General features: G+C 36.6%; 1 long non-coding RNA gene across 1 annotated transcript; it reads right to left on the bottom strand.

Annotated features, from left to right (window-relative positions):
- Window positions 1-4,947: 4,947 nt before the first annotated feature.
- On the bottom strand, window positions 4,948-6,011 carry LOC115960188. Its single transcript, XR_004085103.1, has 4 exons — window positions 5,930-6,011; window positions 5,316-5,369; window positions 5,081-5,232; window positions 4,948-4,962 (listed from the first exon to the last, which is right to left on the bottom strand). It is a non-coding gene; the product is annotated as an uncharacterized LOC115960188 (long non-coding RNA).
- Between the last annotated feature and the right edge of the window lie 714 nt (window positions 6,012-6,725).

Raw genomic sequence — 6,725 nt, 5'->3', positions numbered from 1 at the left:
TCTATATTAAATGCACTGCACCAATCATGTTAGCCGCATTAATGGGTGAATGACTTGAGCAGTGCCAACACAGCTTATAACCTACTCAGCATAGCCTCAAATTGGAGGATGGGACAAGTATCTTGGAGGGAGATCAACAAGCCTCAATGTGAAGGGATAGGAATGAAATAGGAGCACTATAAAAGAAAAGAGATCCCTAATGACTATGGATCGAATCCTAACAAAACACTTATCCTTGTAACCTATCAAGTGTAAAAGGCTCTTCATCCATTCTGAGGAAGATAAACTTACCATTTTATTCCTAATCAACTTGTTTAAACCCAATCTTTTTGTTTTTACTTTATCTTTGAGCATAACCTACCATTTAGGAATCTAAGTGTTGGCTTGTAAACCCATCTTTACAAATTAATTCTAGTGGGTCTTGATCCAGGCCCAATCATCTTTTGGTCCTTAGATTTTCACCCCATACATGAATAAAGTGAATAAATTAAGAGTCATGGCAGCTTACACCCCCAAGAAAAGTGCACTAAGGCTATATTTGGTTTCTTTATTTTCATCACCCAATATTCTATTTTCATGACTCATTTCCCAAATTTTGTGAGCTCCACCACAATTTGTCTTAATTGGATTTGTTTCTATAACTCAATTTACCTCAGTCAAAACTCAAAATTTGAGTTTGAGTTGTGAAAATTAAGAACAATGTTTTGTTGTTTTTGGGCGATAGAAAATGAGATATGGTGATATTTTTGTAATTTTTAACGACCGAGTGGGACCCACTTCTTTGGCCTAGTACTAAGACTGGCCTTAACTCCTTGTACAAACTCTTCTTTCTTTTTCTTGGCCAAAATGGCCAACTGGCCTTAAAATCATAACTATCTAGTTAGTAGGCGCTGTTTAGAAACATATTTTGTTTATAGCATCTCGAGTCTTAAAGACTCGATTTTGGGCTTCAAAATCGAGTCTTTGAGGCTCGATTTGTATGCTTAGACCAGTTCTGATATGGCACTTTGTCCACATGGGTGTCCACCTGGAAATCGAGTCTCTTTCAAACCCAAAATTTTTTAAAAATAATTCTAAGTCTCTACATGCCGAAATACCCAAAACAAATTTAAGAAATTTCACCGCTACGCAGATCAGAGGGAGAGAAAGAGAACACACAGCTACTCAGATTAGATCAGAGGGAGAGAAACAGAGAACCTCACCGCTAAACCTCACTAGTGCGGCCTGGGGCTCGCGCCGGCCAGCGTCGCGCACGGCCAGGGGCTCGCGCCGGCCTGGGGCTCACGTGAGCCCTAGGCCGCGCACGACCCAGGCTCGCGCGAGCCCCTGGTCGCGCTCGACGCTGGCCGGCGCGAGCCCCAGGTCGCCTGGGTCGCTAGTCAGTTTCTGGTCATGCCGCGCGCGTCTGGGTCTCCGATCTCGATCTTCTCTCCCTCTTTGTTTCTGGTTTTCTTTTTTTTTTCTTTTTTTTTTTCTCTGGGTTTTTCCTCTGATGCTCTGGTGTTTGGTCTGAGTGTTATATATAGGGCTTAGAAATCGAGTCTTAGAGACTCGATTTCCATGTAAATGCCATGTGGCAGTTCTGCCACATCAGAGTTGGTCCAAGCTACAAACCGAGCCTCAAAGACTCGATTTTGAAGACCAAAATCGAGTCTTTAAGACTCGAGATGCTATAAACAAAATATGTTTCTAAACAGCGCCTACTAACTAGATAGTTACGATTTTAAGGCCAGTTGGCCATTTTGGCCCTTTTTCTTCCTCGTTTGCTTTCCTGATTTGAAAATGCCACAAATTCTTCCTCAATATTTTCTTTAAAGTTGGTTGCATTTGAAGATGAACTTCAATCTTAGTCCTAGTCCTAATTTCGGTCTAGGTCTCGCATCTCTCCTTCACCTTTTCCTTTCTCTTGTTTAGATGGTGCTTTGGTATTGATTTTAGCTCTCTCTATCTCATATCTCTCTAATCTAACTTATTTTGGGAGATTTGAGCCAAAGGTAAACACAAATCTCTCTCCATCTCTAAATTCCTACTCGTCCAAACATAGATTTGTTTTTCTCTCTAATTTATTTTTCTTTTTCTTTTTTTCATAATTTCTTGTTGGATTTTTTGTTAGATCCGTGTGCTTAATCTTCAACATTGAAAGTCTAAACCAAACCACCACCACCTCTTCAACAATATTCACCTTCTTTGAACTACTCTCTCTCTCTCTCTCCTTTGAAAGGTATGCATATCTCTCTCTTATTATGTGTATGTGTGTGTCTCTGTGTAGAGGTTTATTTATTTATTTATTGTTGTCAAGTCAATTTAAGATCGTGACTTGAAATCTAATTTGACCAACTATAGGCAATTTATATCAATTCAATTGGACAAGAACTAAGATATTAATTATATAGTGAAAAAAATATGGTTTTAAATGGTTTAAGACCTTGGCATAGGAACCTGAATGTGAAGTAGCTAAACCCTAACAAAACCCTAACATCTTAAGCCTTAAGTAGCCTAGAGTGGCATTCTTTTCATGATCTATTGCTTTGTGTAAGATTCTTTTTGTAGATAATCTCCGAAATAGGAGAATTATGATTATAGATTGGTGTTGTATGTGCAAGCGTGTGGAGAATCAGTGGGTCATCTCTTTCTTCATTGCCCTATTGCATATGAGTTGTGGACAATGTTGTTAAGCTTGTTTGGAATCCATTGAGTTATGCCGCAAACGCAATATAGCTTTGTAGAGGTTTGTTCCACATTGCAGAATGTAGTGTTTATGGAGGGAACAAAAGGCTAGAAGTTATGAGGGATGTGAACGTTCTATTCTTGAGATTAAGTCTTTTTTCTTCCATAATTTACTTCAATGGAATTCAAATTTATCAACATTTTCTTGTTTTTCTATTTCTGAGATGTTGGATCATTATCTTTTAGGTCTTTAATTGTACTGTTTCCATAGTACACTTCTAGTATACTTTTATTCTGTTTTCAATAAATTTTTCAACACTTATCAAAAAACAAGAAACAAGCCTAAATGACAAACACTAGTGTGTGTTTAGGAATAGATTATAAGCCAATTTTTTGCTTTTTAGCTTTTATGTACAACTTTTTAAAATTGCACTTTTTTTCCTCATTTTTTCAAAGTACAAATATATTTTAGCACAATTTTAATAAAAAGCTAAATAAATTATTCCCAGACAGACACTTAAGATTTTCTTTCTTCACTGTCAATTCTAACAATGGAATTTAGTACTTACTACCATCACCATTCACACTAAGAAACACCTCCAAAAATTTTATTGTATACCTCACATTTTCATCATTCACTATACTTTACTGAACGCCATCCTCAAAGGAGACAAATACTTATCATCGAAGTGATCATTTTCCTCTAAGTTGGTTGAAAAATAAGGGAATTCGACCAATCCATTGTTGTGCACAACTAGACACGCTTTTGCATTCACCACACTCTATCTCTATGTCTACCCTTTTAATCCAATGATATTATTGAAAGAGTTATCTTGGTTTACAATTTTGCTATTGCAGTAATAATCATTGTTTTTGTTATGGCTAAGTATACATCATTTATGAATCTTTCAAGGTTGGATATCGAGCTTTACTAATAGTTGAAATTGTTTTGTTTCAGATCTATATTTATCACTAAACGTGTATTATAGTGTTTCATCTTACTGCTGGAAAGTATAATAATCGCTCTCATTCTACTGCTAGACACTCGCTATTTGGTTTGTTTCTTCCTACTGGATTTATATTGTTTTGATCCTTACTTTACCAATGGACATAGATCAAAGTTTATTTACCTCATGTATCTTGCTTCTCGAATTTTGGGTCTAGCTTCTTTTGTAAGCTGAAAAGGCGCACGGTAGCTTTTGGTCTTCTTTGGGCTAATGTTGAAGTTTGAGTTTGGTTCACAAAAACAAACATAGGTTTAACAAAGCCTACCTCTAATGGTTGACAGTTGACCATTCATAGAAAAGGCTTCAACAATACATAGTACCCAACAAAGCCCACACCAAATTTCATGGATCTTAATTGAACTCAATGGTCTCATGGTGACATCCTAACCGATCACATTGACAAAAATTCCAAAGAAGAAAGAACAAAAATAAATAAATAAAAGATTCCTACAGTTGAGCATCCACCATGCCAGAATAGTAACCATACAGAAGTAATAATTAGCAGTGTTTAGTGCATACTATATACCATGATTAATAGGGTGTTCTTAGTGAATCTACCTATGCCTTTATTTTTAATAATCTGATGTGAATAAAATAAATAAATTGAACTAGGGTCTTATAAAGCATATATATATATATATATATATATATATATAAGTAATACTATTAAGTACTAAGGTGAGAGCCCACATACAGAGGAGTACAAATTGAATTTTGATGCCGCTGTTTTCTCAGACCTGCAATGCTCGGGATTTGGAGCAATTATTAGGAACACAAATGGAGAGGTTATGGTGGGAATGTCATCTAAGGGTCCCTATGTGCACAGCAGTGAAGAGGCCGAGGTTATGGTGTGTCGAAGAGCTATCAAATTCTCCAAGGATGCAGGATTCTCTAGGCTGATCATTGAAGGAGATAGTTTGAATGTCACGAGAGCTCTGTCCCATCCTGCAGAGAACAAATCCTTGCTTGGACATATTTATGACATCAAATGCAACCTTAGAGGAATGCCGGTTCTGTCCTTCAGTCGGGTGAAAAGATGTGGAAATATGATGGCTCACTCATTAGCAAAACATGCTAGGAATTTACTAGATGATATGCATTGGATTGAAGATACTCCACTGCCTTTGGCGGATGCTTTGTACTATGATTCTTTACATATCAATGAATGATTAAATGCTTCGCCTTCCCAAAAAAAAAGTACTAAGGTGAAAGCCATGCTCTCTCTCTCTCTCTCCTGCCTGCCTTTGTCGCAAGTATTAAACTTCCAACACAAGCCACCTTTTCCAATCTAAAAAAATTAGAAACAAAAAGAAAGGGGGTAAAGAAAATAAATACAGGTAGAAAATAAAACGATCCATTTATGCTAGTCAACTCAGAAGAACTGCATGTATTTGCAAGATGCATACCATCATAGCATAAATTACAACTGCAGATCAATGACCCACTAATTTCCTGTGAGACCATTCTTGGTGTTGTTCGATACTGATAACTGTTCTCGAACACTATCTACAAGTTTAAAAACATCCTGGTCCAACTTTAGGCGACGCCTCCGTAAACTCTGCAAAACATCAACATTCACATATCTCTACCTCATGTATGTTATTGTCCCAGAATTGAGAAATATAAGTGAGCGATACATACCTCAGAAGGCCACAAGCAATCATGCACCTTTCGAGGGATTATATGAATATGAGTCTGAAATTTATATAGCAAAATTAGCAAAGGCTAATATTTTCCTATGTACACATTTTAAAACAAACGAGAGAGAGAGAGAGAGAAAAAAAAAAAAAAAGAAGCTTGACAGGCAGCAGTGGTCCTGATGCATTTGACATTCACCTTTAATAAGATCTAGACTTAGAGTACGTTTGGATTGGGCTGATTTCCAGTGTGTCTACGTCTGCGTCTAAGTTTTTTTTTTTTTTTTTTTTTTTTTTTTTTTTTTTTTCACGCGTTTTTTAGACTTGCAGCTACTGTTCATGCACTGTTCAATGAACAGTAGCCGCAAAGTTTGATTTTTCTAACTTTTTTCAGCCAATCAGTGCATATTGTGTACTGTTCATGGACCTACAAATTTCACTTTTCAGCAACTTTTTCATTAAAAATGGGTCTCACGGTACTATTCACACATTTAAAAATTATTTTGCTACAGTGTTTTTCAGTTTTCAGCTGTATCCAAACGGACCCTAAATATGTTATAGTGGACATATCGTTACTTGAATATAAATGAAGAGGAAAAAAAAAATGATATTACGTACATGAAATATAACTTGTCCAGCAGATGCACCATTGTTAACTACCAAGTTGAATGAATCTGCATGAAATACTTCCAGTTAAGTTTTTATAATGCTAAAATATTCCAAGCTACCCTAGAGACGGAAACTTAACAACTAAATAGCAGTTAAATTCTGCTGGTATATATTCACATTCCACTCAAACAGAGCAATGTATTGGAGTATATTTAAGCACTTTGAATTTAATATGATTTGTTTTTCTTCTTTTTTGTTTTGGGGGGGGGGGGGAATGAATGATAAGATTTCATTAGTCAAAACAAAGTAACAACACCTGCAAAGCAGAGAAACATAAACTCTCAGATAGAAACACAACAGAATATCTGTACCAAGACTGTTGCCAAGCCCCATGTGCTGGACAACCAGCAACCAGAAATTCTGAACACCAAAACAACTCATGAAGCCAACACAAAGTTAGGAATCTTACACATGCTGCACAGAATCCTGTTTCGGATTTTGTTACAACAGAATATCTGTACCAAGACTGTTGCCAAGCCCCATGAGCTGGACAACCAGCAACCAGAAATTCTGAACACCAAAACAACTCATGAAGCCAACACAAAGTTAGGAATCTTACACATGCTGCACAGAATCATGTTTTGGATTTTGTTTTTAATATTTTTACACCAAGTAACTCTTCCCCTAACGTCCTGACATACTTTCTGAATCAGTTGCCTTTCTGCACTAACACTTCCCCCATGTAATCTAGCATTCCTTTCAACACAAATATGGTAGACATTTTTTCTTGTATTTTGTATTCTTT

The sequence above is a fragment of the Quercus lobata genome, chromosome 9, assembly GCF_001633185.2.
Source record: "Quercus lobata isolate SW786 chromosome 9, ValleyOak3.0 Primary Assembly, whole genome shotgun sequence".
NCBI classification, from domain to species: Eukaryota; Viridiplantae; Streptophyta; class Magnoliopsida; order Fagales; family Fagaceae; genus Quercus; species Quercus lobata.
Note: the sequence above shows the minus strand (reverse complement) of the source record. Positions and strands in the feature narration are given on the sequence as shown.